The sequence below is a fragment of the Neophocaena asiaeorientalis genome, unplaced genomic scaffold, assembly GCF_003031525.2.
Source record: "Neophocaena asiaeorientalis asiaeorientalis breed wild unplaced genomic scaffold, Neophocaena_asiaeorientalis_V1.1 scaffold78, whole genome shotgun sequence".
NCBI lineage: Eukaryota > Metazoa > Chordata > Mammalia > Artiodactyla > Phocoenidae > Neophocaena > Neophocaena asiaeorientalis.
Window position 1 is genome coordinate 10,397,768 of NW_020175018.1, and position 19,553 is coordinate 10,417,320.

The 19,553-nt window shown below is 38.7% G+C and overlaps 1 protein-coding gene across 5 annotated transcripts in view; it reads left to right on the forward strand.

The window, feature by feature from the left end:
* The first annotated feature begins 4,064 nt into the window (after positions 1-4,064).
* GAPVD1 (GTPase activating protein and VPS9 domains 1) overlaps positions 4,065-19,553 on the forward strand; it is a 68,558-nt gene continuing 53,069 nt past the window's right edge. For 4 of the 5 annotated variants that reach the window (XM_024762200.1, XM_024762202.1, XM_024762203.1 and 1 more), the window contains exon 1: positions 4,067-4,215. The gene's annotated coding sequence lies outside the window, so the exon portion shown is untranslated. Of the gene's footprint in view, positions 4,216-19,553 lie in introns of all 5 variants that reach the window. The other variant, XM_024762204.1, reaches the window with a different exon arrangement.

Genomic DNA, 19,553 nt, shown 5'->3' on the forward strand with positions numbered 1-19,553 from the left:
TCATGTCTGTCTCTCTGGATTTTCCAGAGATTTAGAAAAATTTTCCCATTAAGAAATAACATATAGTTAATTCACATGTATTTTTTGTTATTCAAAATGTGATGAGTCAACCTAAATGTCCATCAACAGGGGATGCTAAATTAACTAGGGTAGATTGTACCATGGAAATATTGTGCAAGTTTCAAAACAATGAGGTAGATTTTTATGTATCTATATGGAAAGATGCCAGGATTTACTATTACATGAAAAAAGCGTTATAGAACATGGAAAAGTATGTACAGTGTGATTCTATTTGGGTTAAACAACCCACCACCAAATCTGGGCAGATACCTATCAAATTGACAAGAGTAGCTACTGGATGGAATTGGGTGGGAATCAAGAGGAACTTTTGACTTATTTGTATTGTATACATTTTTTAAACTTTATTATTTATTTATTCTTAAAATTTTTGTATTGGAGTATAGTTGATTTACAATATTGTGTTAGACTCAGATGTACAGCAAAGTGATTTCGTTATACGTATACATACATCTATTTTTTTTCAGATTCTTTTCCCATATAGGTTATTACAGAGTATTGAGTAGAGTTCCCTGTGCTATATAGTAGGTCCTTGTTGATTATCTATTTTATATATAGCACTGTGTATATGTTAATCCCCACCTCCTAGTTTATCCCTCCCCCCCCCACCTTTCCCCTTTGGTAACTGTAAGTTTGTTTTCTTAGTCTGTGAGTCTGTTTCTGTTTCATAAATAAGTTCATTTGTATCATTTTTTAGATTCCACATTAAGTGATATCATGATATTTGTCTTTCTCTGTATGACTTACTTCACTTAGTATGACATCTCTAGGTCCATCCATGTTGTGTATTGTATACATTTTCAAGAACAAGAATTAATATATTACTTGTCAGATTGAAAATAAATTTTATAAAATAAATTAAGAAACAAAAAATGACTAAGTTAGCCTTTAGCATTGAATGTTTGCCTGCTGTTTGAGTTTGAACTATGTCAAAGCATAACATTTGTGTTTTGCTTTATGATAAAAAGCTTTGACCTATGGGATAGATAGGGTTGGTGACGTTTCTGTTTCACAGTTGAAAATACGGTCTCAGGGACTTCCCTGGTGGTCCAGTAGGTAAGACTCCGAGCTCCCAGTGCAGGGGGCCCAGCTTCCATCCCTGGTTGGGGAACTAGATCCTGCATGCATGCCGCAACTAAAGAGCCAGATGCCCCGTGTGCCGCAGCTAAGACCCGGCGCAGCCAAAACAAACAAATAATTATTTAAAAAAATTTTAAAAATAAATTAAAAAAGAAAATACAGTCTCAGAGTTCATTCTCTGCTGTATTGGTTTCTATCCATGTTATTGCTATATTTACATATCACCTATTTTATAATTTAATTGACTCAGATTAGACACTAAGATTAATCTTTGCACAAGCTGTAGCTATCTACACCTAAGTATGTACTGGTTCAAATTAATTCATTTCCCAAACTGTGTGCCAAATAGATTTTAAAAATTGCATATAGATGAAGTTGTTGGTTTTCTCCCTTTCATCTTGCTCTCCCTCTTCCTAATCTTTATTTTTTTCTGGATATGGCCCTGCTTTTCTTTCTGGTATGGTTTGCTCTCAATTAACTGTCGTATTTCTTTCCTAAGTATAGATGCATAATAACTTAAATGTTACTTTTCCCAGGGGCATGTGCTTTTTATTTAGGATCTCTTGAGGACAGGCTCCAAATTCAAACGAATGCAGGTATTGGACTAGATGATCTCTGATACTCAGCTCTAACATCCAGGATTCAATGTTTCTAACACTAAGGATGACATTTCAGGGGGCTTTCAGGGATGTGAGGAAAAAATATTTTTGTCCAGAAATACTTGCCAAAGACCCTGAAATCACTTGGCATAGCACCTGCTTTCATGTCTTACCTCCAAGACTGGCTGTGCACAAATGAAGGAAAGAACATTAAAAAAAATTCTGAGTATGTCACTGCTCTCTGCTTCTGTGGCAGAGTGGTCTGCAGAGTATGAGGTTGAGCGTGTGAAGAACTGAGCTCTGATCAAGATCTGGTACGAATTCTGTGAATATGGACAAGCAATTTCATATCCCTGTATGTCAAGGAAGGCTGAGTGATATAGTGGAAGGAAAAAGGCTTTGGCCATGGTTTACTGTTTATTCATCCCATTCATTTTTTTTTTAAAGAAGATATGTATTACATCCTAGGTAGTATGGCAGGTTCCAGAGAGACAGTGGTGAATAAGACGGGGTTCTCTGCCCTCAAGGAGTACTATTTATTGAGTGTCTTTTCTCCTCTCGAGTTCACTTTCCCCTGTGTAAAAGGCGTTGAGAAAAATACTTCATATTCCACAAGATTTACTGTTGTTGTGATCATTGTTCTAATGTGCAGGTTGTGTTTCTTGGATGCGCTGGCTTGGAAAAAAGATTGAGAACAACTTACCTAGTTCAAGCTCTTCATTTGTAGGTTGACAGAGAAGGCCTCAGAACAACTAATTGACCATCCCAGTGCCCTTTTTACTTACTACACACAGTGCGGTTTCTTCACAACCCTCAAGAGCTTTTTGCAACTTTGGGGGCCCTTTCCTTTCCCCTTAACCTGGCCTGTGTGGTCCAGCCCACTTATAGTACTGTACTCAGTGTTAAGTGAGAGCAAACTGCTCAGGCTGGGTTCTTCATTAGCAATCGTCACATGCCATTTCTTTCTTCAAATCCAAACCATTCAGTAACTCCCAAGTGTTAACTTCCTTCTTTAAGTCATGGCCACTCAATTTGATGAAGACTTTCGCCAGGAATCTGGAGTACTTTGTACCTTAGTTTATTATTATGATCCTTAATCTGTGTGAATTATCCTTTTAGCCTAAATTGTAAACCATATCCTGTTGCTTTTTTCATTCCCTTGTTGCTTTGGACAATGTTTTATAACAGAGCTGAGGAATAATCTTTGATCTGGTGGAATTCTTGATTCAGTTGAATGGTAATATGATAGCAATAATACCTGACCAGTTTACCATAGAATGCTCTTGTGGTAATAAAACAAGGCTATAAATCTGAGGCAAATTTTGACAATTTTTAAAGATAATACATCAAGGAGGATGACTGAATGGAAAGCAGTCTGGGAGCTGAATCAAATCTGAACTTGTTGCAAAACTGATGCCTTTTTTTTTTTTTTTTTGGTCTGGAGACTCCTAGTTTTGGACGATATAATCATTGTGTTCAATTTTTTGAAAGACTATCAAGTGCAAAACATTCTATATTGCTCCAGGCAGCATAACAACTAGCAATGGAAGAAAGTAAAAGGGAAGTAGATTTTGTTCAGCAGCAGAACTTTCTAACATTTAACGCTGCCCAACCGTTGACCAGGCCTCCTTATTTAAGGAAGTGAGCACCCTGAAATTTGAACTGTTTGAAAGAGAAGTTGGATGACTATCTGGCTGGAGTGTACAAGAGGGAATTTCTGCCTGGGCCGGAGGTGGACTAATGACCTTTAAGCTGTCTTCCAATTCTAAGGTTTCTAGGACTGTTCAGCTCAGTTACCTTTATATTTGAATATATATGAATGGTTTTTATAAAAAATTTTGTATTAGATAAATTGTCAATCGACCTAAAAAACTGTATGGTCAAGTAAAATTTGATAAAAGGAGTGGGAAATCAGATTTAAGACTGAAAATCCAGATAGCACAAAGGCAATTACTGACCCTTCTGACAGAAAGGAAGAAGAGTGGTGTATGGGTGTGTGTGTTTCAAATGATGTGTTCTGGCCAAGTGACACTTGTTATCTAAAACATAAATGCTCTAAATTGTTTTACTTTACACATACTTGCTCAGCTGGATTATTCACATCCAGCAGTACCGTACGCGGAAGCAAGGGCGAGTGTTTGGTGAACAATTTTCCGGAAGCCGTTTCGCGGTACCCCAGCAGCTCAAGACGGCTCCAGCCTGCAGCGGACTTGGGTGGTAAAAGCGGAAGAGGCACCGCTGGCTGCCGGCCTGAACTACTAGTCCCAGGGGCCCTCGCGGCGCCGCGCACGCGCCATGGCGTGGCGGCAGCGCCGCCGCAGGACGCAGGGAAGCCAACTAACGAGTGGCGGCGGTGGCGGCGGCGGCGGCGGTGGCAGTTCGCCGCGAGGGCAACGGCTCCGAGGCCGAGTGGCGGTCCTGCTCAGACATCGGTGCCCTCCTCCGCATGATCTTTTTGGTGAGTGCACGTCCCCGATCCAGCTGCGCGGAGTGCGCGGCTCCTTGCCTGGCGGCCGTGCTGCTTCGGCCTAGGGCCGCAGGCTGCGCTGACGGTGGGCCGCCGGGTCCAGCTGACCCCTGGGACCTTCCCTGCAGTGAGGGGAGAAGTGGGGGTGGGGGCACACGGTTAGGTCCAGGGAGAGATGTGGCGGCGCTCAGGGGCCAGGGCAGCCTGGGACGGACTGGAGGGAGGGACGCGTGGGGGATGGGATGGGAAGGGATAGGAGGACCGCGGGGTGGCTTCGGGTGAGAGCCAGAGGCGAGCGACCTGGCAGCCAGGGAACTGAGTATGGGAGGCGAGGAGGAGGTGGAATGTCTTCTGAGTGCTGCTGGTGAAGATGTCTTGCTTCGGAGACTCTTGACAAGCTGGACTCACGGGTCGGGCAGCCCACCTACCAAAAACGTACACACCATACTTGGCATCTTTACACTTCCTGTTGGAGGTCTGTAAGTGAGGAGCTGTTGGTTGCTTCCATCTCCTTTCCTTCAATTTTGCCTTTTATTGACTGGCAAAATTTAAATGGGTGCTGGATAGGCAAATCATAGAAGTAAACAGGGTTCTGTGTATACATCTGCGTAAAAACAGGGAGGCATGGTGGTATGTTCAGATGAGAGCTAGATCAAAGGAGAAATCAGTGTTTTTATTTTAAAATTTGTGGCAAAAATCAGTTTGAGCAAGGTTTTGAGCTAGAAAGGATTTTTAACCTGGGATTCACCAGTTGGTGGATAGAAATCAGGGGCTCCTTGAACTAGAATGGGGATAAAATCATGTTTTTATTATCTGATAACTGTATTATCATTTCCTTCAATAATGAATGTAAGCAACAAACTGCAGTAGAATTAGCAATGCCTGTGACTTTGTCACCAATAAAAATTACAGATATTTTTGTGTCATGTTTACAGTTGTTGCAGATATCTTAAAATATCATTTGTGATATACTCAATAAACATTTTAAAAATATCATTTATGCTTATAATTTTTTTGAATTATGGTATTACTGAATCCACTGTTAGATCTTGTTACTTAATGTGATAATAAAGGTGTACATATATTGCAATATCAGGGTTTTTTCATTGTTTTGCTAATATTCAGTATAATTAGTTGTTTTTGTAATCGCATATATTTAATTATGCATTTAAAAGCAATCTGAGAAGGGGTCCATAGGCTTTACCAGACTACCAAAGAAACCCATGGCACAAAAAGATTAAGAATTCCTGAAGTAGAAATAAGTTTTGGGGATCTATAAGTCTGCCTGGAAGAATATTTTTCTCATTAGATAAGAAAAAAGTCAAGGCAGATAGGACGATAGTGTAGATGAAAGAGGGAATTTTGTAATCAGGGAAGTAAGAGAAAAGATTTGACTGGGATCAGAGTAATAGTTTTGAAAGATAGAATAGACCACAGATATTTCTTTCAGGGTACTAGGGAATCGGCAAAATGATCTGAGGAAGAAAGGGAAGTGAGTACTTTGGCCCTTAGATTTTTGTGTTAAGGCATCTCCTAGTTCCAAGTGATTGAAGGGGTTGAGCCCTCCAAGCTCTTGTATAAGCCTGTGAAAGAAAATTTTAGCGTGTGCTGGCTTTCTTTAAGTCATGTAGATAGTGTGGCTTTTAAAGGGGTGAGAATATTCTAATTTTTCTTTTTTTTTTTTTGGCTGTGCCGTGTGCGGATTGTGGGATCTTAGTTCCCCAACTAGGGATCGAACCCCCGGCCTTGGCAGTGAAAGCTCTGGACTGTCAGGGAAATCCCCATCTATCCTTAAGTGAAAAACTGCAGGATCTCTCTTCAAGTATATTTTCCCATTGCCATTCTTCTTTTCATATATGATAGAAAGTAAAACGTGCAGATTATAGAGTTGAAGAGTTGATAAGTCATTTTCTTGAAATTCCATTTTAAATTCTTGTAGTTCAGCTTCATTTTGGCATCAGACTTCTCACTGACAAATCACTTTTAACATTTTTTCAGAATATTCGTGATTTGAAACTTGCACCTGTTTGTAAAGCACCTGTCAACATCTTGTGTGAGATGTTTTTTTCCTCTAAAAGAATAGCAGTAATGAAAAACCACTACGGCAAACTATTTGTGGAAAAGATTAAGGGGAGGGTATGGAGAATTGAAGAAGAGTATTTTGTGAAACAGATATTGGTGCCGAAATAGTTTGTGTTGAATTAAACACACCGTATTACAAATGACTGCCTTGGAGAGGTCTTGCCTGATACCTTTTGGGTCCTTACACTGCCCCCTTGGCCACTCTTTCTCCCCTGCCCCTTTATTTTATTTATAGCATATATCTATCTGGCATCATATTATTTGTATGTTTATTTTATACATAAAGGGTCAGGAAAATTTAGATTGGAGATACTACTACTGAATGAGAGAATGGGAGACTGGGGAGTGCTGTGTGGAGATGGCATTTGAACTGGACCTTCAGTCATAGATGTGATTAGCTATAGGGATATTGGAGAAGGGCTTCAGGTGCAGGGAACAACTTGAACAAAGACAAGGATAGAGGAGTTTGTAAATCAAATAAACATCTAAGTCATCTTGCCTCCCTCCCTCCATCCCTCCCTTCCTCTTTCCTTCCATCCATCCATCCAGTGTGTTAGGTCTGTAAAAGGGAAAACGGGAGAAAAGATTATGTATAAAGGTGGCTTGGGACGAACAAAGGCTGAAAACTCCAGGCTCCCCAGGTGATAGCACGTGACCGTTTGCCTCCAGGTGGATCTCTCCCTCCTAGAGCCCACAACAGTGAAATTGCTCACAGGGAACCTGAATTCTATATACTGAAGAACCAGAGAGGCAGCCTGGGGAAATGAAAAGAGTCTGGGCTCTGGTGTCAAATAAATCTAGTTTTGAATTCCTTGTTTGCTTCATGATAGCTGAATGATTATGCAGTAAGTTATTTGACTTTTCTAATCCTGTTTCCTCAGCTGTAAAATGGAGGTGATAAATAGCTATCACACAGGATTAACTTCAAAAATAATAATATATGTAAAACCTCAGGAACATGGCTTTCACTCAGTAATTGGTAGTTATCTTTTGGTGTTCCAGCTTTCAACCTGGTTTCGTCCTTTTCTACCTTCATACCACATCCCTGACTTTAAAACAAGTGCTACTCTTCTGGTGCCTTCCTGGCCACTGTCACAGCGTTGTCACTTCCCACTTCACCCAGTTGGCTCCACTGTGAGTTTGTGAGCAGCTTTCCAGTGATGGCACTTAGCAATTTACCAGGTGATGCTGCCTGATAATGGCATTCTGGAAAGGGCAACAATATGTATTAACTCTTATTTGGTGAAACTAACAATACAAAATTTGCCACTCTTTAAACATGATGTGCTTTAGTTTAAATTGGTTTATTTGGGAAAAGTACCCCTGATATTTGCAGAAAATTGAAGCAGGGAAGTGGATATATTCCCAATTGTAAGATGTTTCACTTTTATTTATTATTATTTTTTTTTAGGAGTGAGAGTATTGGGGAGTTGGTTATACATTACAATTCTCCAAGATAAAGTATGTTTTTTTTGGGGGGGGTGGCGGGTAAAAGTCTGATGTAAGTGGAATCCTTCTTACTTGCTTTGGAAAGACCAAAAAAATTTTTTTCTTAAATGATTAAATTTTCCCCTTCAACTTTATAGTTTTTTCACCCACACATTTCCTTCTCTGGAGTTAATTTTCTCTTAGGTAAGAAGGATTTCAGTTATGTGTTTTTTTACATTTGAACTACCTAAACTTGTGTTTGTATAGAATTATTTGTGGCCTGAACTCTTTAATCCTAATCAAGATATTTTCATTTGTAAAGGAACTAGGATCAATACTTTCTGTATTGTGTACACATTTTAGATGAAGCTTTAGATACTAAATTGTTTGATTTCTGGTTTTTAGAACTATAGATAATTAACGTTTCCTTCTTTATGTTTACCTATATTTCCTTATTTTTTTAAGTATGTTTCAATATGTATTATGATTTTTTTTTTTTTTTTGGTACGCGGGCCTCTCACTGTTGTGGCCTCTCCCGTTGCGGAGCACAGGCTCCGGATGCGCAGGCTCCGCGGCCATGGCTCACGGGCCCAGCCGCTCTGCGGCATGTGGGATCTTCCCAGACCGGGGCACGAACCCGTGTCCCCTGCATCAGCAGGCGGACTCTCAACCACTGCGCCACCAGGGAAGCCCTGTATTACGATTTTGTAAAAACATTTTCAGAAGGGTAGTTCTTCATTGCTTCTAAGCTGAAACCCAGTTTTGAACTCTGCAATGCAAAGATCAGAAGAAGTGGTGAACATCTGTTGATACTTAAAGTTCTCATATTTAATATATATAAATGAACAGTTGAGCAAATGTTTTAAAAAAATACAGACTTCTGAAGGGTCTCTATAATGTATTTTTTCTTTTTTTTTAAGTTTGAAGATGAACCAGGTAATAAGTATTTATACCTGAAAGGAAAATATAACTTAATACTAACGCTGCAATTAAATTATATATATTAAGCCAAAATTATCTTCATATTCACCTTTTTTATCAGCCATTTTAAAAAGATAAGGCTCTACATAAAACAAATGAAATATTGCCATTTGCAGCAACATGAGTGGACATAGAGAATATTGTACTTAGTGAAGTAAGTCAGAGGAAGACAAATATATCACTTATATGTGGAATCTAAAAATAATGCAAATGACTCTATTTTCAAAACAGAAGCAGACTTACAAATATAGAAAACAAACCTATGCTGACCAAAGGGGAAAGGGGCTGGGGGGATAAATTAGGAGTATGGGATTAACAGATACAAACTACTATACATAAAATAGATAAGCAACAAGGATTTACTGTATAGCACAGGGAATTATAGTCAATATCTTATAATAACCTATAAGGGAAAATAATCTGAAAAAAAGGTTTATATATCTAAATCACTTTGCTGTACACCTGAAACTAACACAATATTGTAAATCAACTATACTTCAATAAAAAGAAAAGAAAAAAATATAAGGCTTTAAGCATACTTTAACTGTAAAAACAGGCAAGATGTCTGTTCATTAATCTAAGATGTCTGTCTGAAAAGATGCTTGCTTGGGCTTGCACCCATGTAATGCCTGTACACCCACGCTGGAGACTAGTGGGAAGCGTGTCATCAAACATGTTCAGTTCTTCTTTTTTTTTCCCTTACCTAATTTATGTTTTTAGTTTATTTTCTGTGAATTTTTGAAAGGATTAATATTGGAAAATTTAAAAGACAGAAATTTAGTTGGGATATTAGCCTATTTCCTTTTTTTCAGGATCAGAACCAAATTATCTTCCCAAGCAATCTAAATTTTATCCAAATACATCTATTTTAAAAGTTTTTAGGACTTAGGCTAAAGTCATCTATTTTCAACCCACTCTGAACTGTTTCCTTTCATTTTCGAATGCAGAACTCTGACCCATTTCTTGATTTTACTTTCACTGTTTATAAATCCTGACTACCTGTCAAAAATAAATTAGGTCTGAAAGTCATAGCACTTAAGGCAGAAATGCAAAATGATTACAAATACGGATTTCTATGTCAGAAAAGCTTAGGAAAGAATAGATTAATTCTTTTCGCAGACTTTATTTCATCTTTACCTCCTTTAGAACCAGGGAATCTAACTTCGATTTCTCTAAAATAAAGTGCCTTTTAATATCTAATTATTCAGGGATGTGGTGGGCCAACTTGGATTCTGATGGAACGTAACTTATTAAGTAAGTCTCCCTCTGAGTAAGTTTCTATTCCATCATTCCAAAACATCATAATAACAGTAATGACAGTAATTGCTAACATTTATTGACTTCTATTTATTTATTTTTATTTTTATTTTTTTTGCGGTACGTGGGCCTCTCACTGCTGTGGCCTCTCCCGTTGCGGAGCACAGGCTCCGGACGCAGAGGCTCAGCGGCCATGGCTCACGGGCCAAGCCGCTTCGCGGCATGTGGGATCTTCCCAGACTGGGTCACGAACCTGCGTCCTCTGCATCAGCAGGCGGACTCCCAACCACTGCGCCACCAGGGAAGCCCAGACTTCTATTTATTTTTGAAAAGCTATTTAACTAACAAGATTTTCTTCCTTTTTTTTTTGTTCTGGAAGGTTCCTTGTAGGTAGAACACAGTGCTAATAATGCTATTTGAAGTTTGATAATAAATAGTTGTAATTTTATGAAGTACCATTCTGGTAAATGTGATGACATAGACATGTCAGTCTGCTGTTTACATGCTTTCCTTAAATTTGAGGGTGTACCCTTGGATCTTGAAACAGGCTTTACCAGTATTACAGCTCAGCAAAAATGCAGCTGAAGCTCAAAGTCCTCTTTCTGCTCTTATGTTTGGTAGTTTTGTACACCCACTGTATTTATGGAAGAAGCTAAGTTTATGCTGGGGACCAAAGCTTCCTCAAAGCATGTGGGTGGTGAAATCTTCCTCTCAAGAGTTCTAAGGGTTTTAGGGTTTTTTTTTTAACTATTTGGTTTATCTTGATCTCCAGATTTATATATGTCTTAGTGAGATGTCATTAGAGATTGTTGAATAAGAGGGAATTAGATTTGGTGGTATATAACTTCAGACTAATAAAATTAATGAAGGTTTAAATAATTGTGAAAGTTCCTGATACGCATTCCAGATTAGGTGGATATTTTTGTGTTATTTATTGCCTTTGGGGAAAAAAAAGGGATATAATTTTAATACCATTGCAGTTCTCCTTGTTGGTGTGTAGCATGTTATTGTTGAATTATACTGAGAGATTAAGTATTGTGTCCTTTTTGTTGGACTTGAAAATTTCACAATTTTTATTATTCACAGAATTTGTCTGGTCTTGAGTGTTTAAGTAATTGTACTAGCAGATCTTTCAGCAGGGGAGCTGTTAGTGCCAAATTTTTATTATGTTTTCCTTTTTAAAAATATTTAAATTACTACAGTAATAAGTGTTCTTTGTTAAAAAAAAGAACAACTAAAAACAATGCAAAAATGAAAGCTTTTTTCCCCTGCATGTATATGCATGTGCTATATGATTTGGATTTTTTCTTTTTTCCCCCCAAATTATAGTTAACACTTGTTCTTGCTAAGTGCTTTACATATGTTAACCTGTTAAACCCTCATAAACTTATGAACATACCCTACAAAGTAAGCTTCAATTTTACATCCATTTGCAGATGAAGAAACGGAGGCAAGGAGAAGTAATTAGCCAAAGGTTGCTTAGCTAGTGAGCAGCAAAACCGAGATTTGAGCTCAAGTAGTCTTACTGTGGGGTTTGTGGTTTTTTTTTGGGAGTGGGGAGAGGTTTTGTGTTTTAACGCCTGTACTGCCTCTGGGATCTTACCATGCATATCGTTCTGCAGTTTGCTTTCTTCACTTAGTGGTACGTGGTAGATACCTTTCCATGTACCTCTACCTCCTTCTTAATAATTATGTAGTATTCCATGGTAGGGGTGTACCATAACTTACTTAATGTCTTTCAAACTTAATCTTGTTTAACAGTCCCATTAGTAATGATTTCAAGTAATATTTTAAAAAGCCAAGGTTTTATAATGGAGTAGTGAGGATACATTAGTATTTACTAAGTAATGCATATTAGCTGTCCAAGTGTTTTGATATGCTGTCAGTTGTGTGGTCTAATAAAATCTGAGCTTAATCCACAAGCCATTTATTATGCATGAATTTCATTATTTTTGTGGTTTGTCTTTTTTAGTTCTGGAAAATTAATTAATGTATTGGGGTTAAAATTGACATCTGTGTTTTATTTATTCACTTTTGGTAGGGTCTGGAGTTTTGTGTAATAACAAGAAGTCTTATACTGTTAATTTGAATTTTGGATACTATCTAGCTTTATATTATATACTTATATCTTCAAAGTAGTGTGCCTTTCAGTTCCCTGTACTTGTGCCAGGAATAGTTGATACTAAGTCCATTCTTTTTTCTACAATGTTTTACTTTTGTTTCAAAAATACCAACTAAAGATATTAAAGTATCACTTGTTTCCATTTTTTTTCCCCTCTCGTGATATACGTTTCTTGATTGTGAGGAAATATCTTTTTGGTACATTAATAATTATTTCAAACATGCTCATTGGGAAGTTAGTAGATGTTTTCAACTTAAATTTAGTTACTGTTCTTCAGTCATTTTGGAGCTGAGTTAGCAGCAGCTTGGCTGATTCCTAACTGGAGCATTGCTCTTCATCATTCAGTCACTTATTTATTAATTTTTTAATAAATTCAGACATTGATTCAGCACCTGCTAAATGCCAGTTCCTCTGCCAAGTAATGGGGATACCAAGATGACTATGTCCCTACTTTAGGGAACTTGGAGTTTTGTTGAGAAAACAACATTTTGTTGCAAATAGTCTATGAGAAAGTATCTGAGTCAAGAGATTGGTAAAGGCTCCTCAGTTTGAGCTGGGCCCTGCTGCCTACCTGGGACTCAACTGACCACTAAAAGGAGTAGGCAAAGGATTCTAAATAGAGGGTATGCAGAAATCCAGTCTGTGACAACGACTCAAAAGTGTCATTAGAATGTCATGTATCCCTATGAGAATGTGGGTCCCTCAAGAGCAGACCTTAAACTGTCCCGTTCATCAGTGCCTAGCACTTCGTAGGTGTTTAATAAACATTTTTTGAATGCATGAGTGAAGGATGTATGTTAAATAAAGCTTACTGTGCTTGTCTGTCCATTTTTTGGAAAAAGATGAGCTCATTATTTTTAATACCTAATGATTTTTAGAGTATGTAATTTAGCAAAACATAAAATGAATAAGAAACTATTCCTGCATTGGAGGAGGTAAGTCTTGTAAGGGGAAACACATTTAGACAAACCATTGTAATTCAACATGATTATATTTATAAAAAAAATTTGCAAAGGACACCCATCTCTGGTATGAATTGGTTAGGTCCCTTAAAAGTGGTGGGTAATTAAAATAAATCTTCAAATTATTTGATTGATAAAATACAGCTAACATTGTAGTAGGTCATTAAAAAATGGCAGTTAGGTCCTTTTTTGCCCTATCACATTAGTATAAATAGTACATAAATACTATGATGAAATGTACCTGTTTAATGAACAAAAAAAGTAACTGACAGTTCTGTCAAGGTGTAGGCATCAGTATATAACAATGTGAACCATGCTTAATCCTTGAGTAACATCATGATTTTTCCCAAATCTGCAAACTACTTATACTATTGTTTATTTAAAATGTCTTTTTTTAAAAATTTGGACACCTTTAAAAATTTTTTTGAAGAAGCTTTATGTTATTACCATAATGAAAGGCTACCATCTCTCACCCTAAATAGAAAGCAACTTGAATATAATAAAAACAAAGCAATGTTATAAAACCTAGCTTGCTACTGTTTGCAGAAGGTGCTGAGTTTGAGACCTCTGTCTTTAATTAAAAGAAGGGTTTAGCAAGTGTTAGGGAAGTGTTGAAGACAAATTGGCACCTTGCTTAGATTTTCTGCATGATGTAAATAGAAAAACTGAAAGAGACTTTAAAATGGGGTAACTTTCCCACTCAGTGTCATAAGGGAGGAAGGATGCACCCTGTTTGTTGTCAGGAGCAGTTCTCCTAGAGCTTCACAGAGGGAAGAGATTTGGGGGCTGGGCCTTAAAGGAGAAATCTGAGTTCACTTGAAGATAAGGAAGATTTGAGCCCCTTAAGCCTAGATAATAGCATCTGCAAATGTTGGAGACTTTAGGATATAGTATGGCAGCAAAATCCGATTTTGGGGAAGTGAGAGATGGTGGGAGATGAGATAGGAGTTATAAAAAGAGGGATTTATGGCTGAGAGCTTGATACCCTGTAGCATATTGTAGACATTATCCTGTAAGCAGTGGAGAGTAGCATGACAAGGTTTGTGCTTTAGAAAGATTGCTTCAATAGTAGGAAGGAGAGACCAGGAAGGAAACTATTGAGATGATGAGACTCTAAATAGTTTGAAGGATTGGGAGGAAGATGATAATCTTGAATTTTCCGAACCTTTTCCAATAAAGGGCCATTTTGATCTTATGTGCTCCCACATTGGAAGAAGGCAGATGATATGCTAAGAGTATAGATCACTTTGACAGTATTGGTTACCATCTGAGGTTACCTGCCCACAGAAAATCCCTGTTAGCTCATAGAGAAAGAGAGTGAGGTGACCAAGATGTTCTGGAACCAGTTAGGGAACTTGGATCTATTTGGAGATTCATAGAGTGTAAGTTATGGGAAGGAATGGTACCCATAATTCCTTGTTTTTCCATTGAAAAACTGAATTCCAGAAAGATTATATTAATCATTAGAGATTATATAGCTAGTTTTGAGCTCATTGTATTTTACTTTAGAGTGCTATACCCAGAACTCTGTTAGTACATTTACATCTTTTTTTTAAATGTTTATTTATATATATATATATATATATGTATTTTTTTTTGGGCTGCGTTGCGTTGGGTCTTCGTTGCTGTGTGCGGGCTTTCTCTAGTTGTGGTGAGCAGGGGCTCCTCTTCGTCGTGGTGCGCAGGCTTCTCGTTGTGGTGGCTTCTGTGTTGTTGTGGAGCACGGGCTCTAGGTGCACAGGCTTCAGTAGCTGTGAGATACTTTAGCTAGGAACTTCCCTCCTGGTCGGGGAACTAGATTCTGCACGCATGCCGCAACAAAGACCCAGTGCAGCCAAAATAAATAAATAAATACTAAAAAAAATTAAAAAAAAAAAAGATACTTTAGATAGCACCTGCTATGTGTGTGTGTGTTTAATTATCAGGGTAGTAATCTAGATTAGTCCCTAGTAACTTTTTCTAAACTTTCATATACCATTTCTTTAGTAGAATTTAGGTTATTTAGTCCTGAAGTCCAACTTAACCTGACTTTGTCAGGCAGTTTGAAACTTTCTAAGAAAGGGGGAGTTGTCCAGCTACTGACTGACATATTAATAGTTGTTGAAAGAGTGGGGTGATTAGAAGAAGTAATCTTGACTGTAACTTAAAGCACTCACTCTTGGGAGGCAAATGGCTTGGTGGGTAAAAGCTGGGTGAACCAGATACACCTGGATTCTAGTCTCAGCTTTGCTAGTTATTAACTTGACCTTGGGAAAATAATTTCCTCAGTTTCCTCATCTGTAAAAGGGGGCTAAGAATACTTACCTTTCACGAGTGTTACACAGGTTAAATGAGAACGTCCATGTAAAGCACCTGGTTGGTGCCTAGTACATGACGAGCCTGAAATGCATGGTAGTTGTTATTGTTTTTATTTCCTAAGCACCCATATGCTTTACTACCACCAGTCAAAACTCTCCTCTTCAGGCTCAACCATTACTACTTTTAATGGCTTTTTTTTAAAGTTTGATATTAGATGGAAATTAATATAAAAACTGGCTTTTCTTAAACAATTCTGGCTAGGAAATATATTTGCCTTGCTTCAGTTGACCAGGATTTAGTGCAAAATGTAACATAGCTGTGGAAATTTTGTGTTAGGAAGTTTCTGTATTTCGTTTCTGATCACAGTGAACTGAAAGATAAAATACTCTTAGTGTGATAGTTTAAACATCGCAATGTGTTACCAGATGTAAATGGGTTCTGGGACATCATGGGATAGCTGCTAATCCTTCTAGATGGTGGTTGTTGGAGACTGATAAATTACAGTGTTCACATGCATTTCTCAAATTTGTATATTTTTTTCATACTGAAAAAAGTTGCTAAATTGGATGCTTGGTTTTAGAATTATGTTATTTATGTAATTTCTTTATTTATTTTTTGGCTGTGTTGGGTCTTCATTGCTGCGTGAGCGGGGGCTGCTCTTTGTTGCGGTGCATGAGCTTTTCATTGCAGTGGCTTCTCTTGTTGTGGAGCACAGGCTGTATACGTGCAGGCTTCAGTAGTTGTGGCACATGGGCTCAGTATTTGTGGCTCGTGGGCTCTAGAGTTGTGGTGCACGAGCTTAGTTGCTCTGCGGCATGTGGGATCTTCCTGGACTAGGGATCAAACCTGTGTTCCCCGCATTGGCAGGCAGATTCTTAACCACTGCGCCACCAGGGAAGTCCCTGTTTATGTATTTTTAAAAAATTTTTATTTATTTATTTATTTTTGGCTGTGTTGGGTCTTCGTTTCTGTGCGAGGGCTTTCTCCAGTTGTGGCGAGAGGGGGCCACTCTTCATCGCGGTGTGCGGACCTCTCACTGTCGTGGCCTCTTTTGTTGCGGAGCACAGGCTCCAGATGTGCAGGCTCAGTAGTTGTGGCTCACGGGGCTAGTTGCTCCACGGCATGTGGTATCCTCCCAGACCAGGGCTCGAACCCATGTCCCCTGCATTAGCAGGCAGATTCTCAACCACTGTGCCACCAGGGAAGCCCCTGTTTATGTAATTTAAGAAATTTAAATAGACTTTACTTTTTAGAACAGTTTAAATTACAGAAAAACTGAGATGATAGAACAGGGAGTTACCATATACCCAGAATCAAGTTCCTGTTATTATTAACATCTCATACTAATGGTGCATTTGCTACAATTAGTGAGCCAGTATTGATCATTATTATTAACTAAAGTTCATGCTTTATTCAGGTTTCCTTAGGTTTTTTTTAAAAATGTTTTTATTATATTCTATTTTTTAATTTATTTTTGTCTGCGTTGGGCTTAATTTATTTTTGTCTGCGCACGGGCTTTCTTCTAGTTACGGCCAGTGGAGGCTGCTCTTCATCAAGTGCGTGGGCTTCTCATTGCAGTGGCTTCTCTTGTTGAGGAGCATGGGCTTTAGGAGCACGGGCTTCAGTAGTTGTGGTGCGCAGGCTCAGTAGTTTTGGCTCACAGGCCTAGTTGCTCTGCGGCATTGTGGGATCTTCCCAGCCCAGGGCTTGAACCCGTGTCCCCTGCATTGGCAGGTGGATTCTTAACCACTGCACCACCAGGGAAGCCCTCAGATTTCCTTAGTTTTTACCTGATGTCCTTTTTCTGTTCCAGGACCTCATTCAGGATACCACGTTACATTTAGTTGTCATCATCTCTGTAATTTTTAACTGGATCATCTTACACACATTAATTTATTTGCAAAGCATGCTTTATTCTCACATTTCAAAGCCATACCTGTGTGTGGCATATTATGTTACTAAAAATGCTCTTCGATTGAAGATAGTTGGCCTTTAATTTCACTTTTAATAAGCCTTTTACAAGTGTAGGTTTCATCATGTTAGCAAGTTGTCTGTCTCACCTCTTTAGTTATGACTCTGATGTTTACCACTTATTTTCATGGAAAAGTTCGTTTTGGTCACTTCTGTCATGTGATGGACGTGGAGTATGTCTCATTGTGTCCTAGTGAAATGATAAAAATTTCCCTACCTCTTTTTTTGGGTGGGTGGTGCCTGCGCCGCACGGCTTGTGGGATCTTAGTTCCCCAACCAGGGATTGAAGCTGGGCCCTCTGCAGTGAAAGAACCGAGTCCTAACCACTGGACTGCCAGGGAATTTCCTACCTTACCTCTTTAAAAAAAAAAATTTATATATTTTTATTTTATCTTTGGCTGCGTCGCGTCTTAGTTGCGGCACGTGAGATCTTTTTTTTTAAAATTAATTAATTTATTTATTTTTGGCTGCTTTGGGTCTTCATTGCTGCGTGTGGGCTTTCTCTAGTTGCAGTGAGCAGGGTCTACTCTTCGTTGCAGTGCACAGGCTTCTCATTGCGGTGGCTTCTTTTGTTGTGGAGCTCGGGCTCTAGGCACAAGGGCTTCAGTAGTTGTGGCTTGCAGGCTGTAGAGCGCAGGCTCAGTAGTTGTGGTGCATGGGGTTAGTTGCTCCACGGCATGTGGGATCTTCCCGGACCAGGGATCAAGCCCATGTCCCCAGCATTGGCAGGCGGATTCTTAACCACTGCCCAGGGAAGTCCCTTGGGATGTTTTTAATTAGAAATTTTCATCAAAGAAAATATGAAACATGATTCTCATTCCATAAAACATTTGAAATAATTTCCCCCTACTTTAGAGTCCTTCTTTTGGGTCACAGGGGTTTGTTCAGGCATAGTTGCTAACATTTATAATATGTGTATCCTCCTTGGAACTTCTAATGTATTTTCTAATTCATGCATTTCACCTTATCAGGTTGTGCCTCCTCTCCATGCTCTGTATTACAGTAGGTATGCTTGCTTATCAGCACTTGACAGGCTTTTTCTGTAAAAGGCCAGCTAGTAAATATGTTAGGCTTTGTGGGCCATACGGACTCTGGAGGACTATGGCGACTATCTAGCCATGCGGCATGAGAACAGCCACAGATAATACATAAACAAAGGGGCATGACTGTGTTCCAGTAAAACTTTATTTATACACGTAGGCAACTGGTCAAGTTTGGCCCACAGGCTGTAGTTTTCCAGCCTCTATACTGGTGTTGGAAGGATACAGAAACCCCATGTGCTTCACTACTTCAACTAAAATCTCCCTGCTGGGCTCTCGGTGATAAGTCTTCATGAGTTGAAAAGCTTAAAATCTGACTTGACATGTATGGGTATAATTGCTTTTATTTTTGTAGAAAATGTGGCAAGTGCAAGTGAGCTTTTATAGAATTTTATAGAATTTCAAAGTCCAATTTTTGACCACTCCAAAAAGAAATTATCTAACTTGGAAAATGCTGGCAAATTTCAGGGGAAAAAAATTCTATTATTGTGAAACGTGCCTAATGTTAATTTAAAAATCCTTTGATTTTACTTATGTTCTTTTTCTCAGAGCACCTTGTGACAATGCAGTTAGCAAAGATATGTGAGAACTTCTTGTGTTTGGCCGTGGTATTGGGGGTTGGGGATGCATAGGTCTAAGAGATGTTCTCATCCTTTGAGGGGACCCTTCATTCTTGCTGGAAGGACAAGATACAGACACTAAAGATGAAAATAGGGAATTCCCTGGCGGTCCAGTGGTTAGGACTCGGTGCTTTCTCTGCTGAGGGCCTGGGTTCAGTCTCTGGTTGGGGAACTAAGATCCTGCAAGCCGAATACCTCGGCCAAAAAAAAAAAAAAGATGAAAATAAAAATTAACAGTTCCAATTTAATGGTATGGATAAGCACTGCTTTAAGAGTTCAGAGTTGGGATTTATCACTGGGGCAGACTCTATGGTTGGGAAGGAAGGTTTTATTTGAGCCAGGCCTTGGAAATTAGAAGGAGCAAATAAGGTGATGTAAATATGAAGGTGAATTAAAAATAAAAATGAAAAGGCAGATTTGCTGGGACAGGAGGGTTCATATAGGGAAATAGTGTGAGATAGGACTGGAGGTGAGGCTTAAGGCAAGGTTGGCCCTTAAACATTAGGTTAAGGAGTTTGGAAATTAACCGCTAAGAAGTAAGGAATAAATGTAAATTTTGAGCACTTTT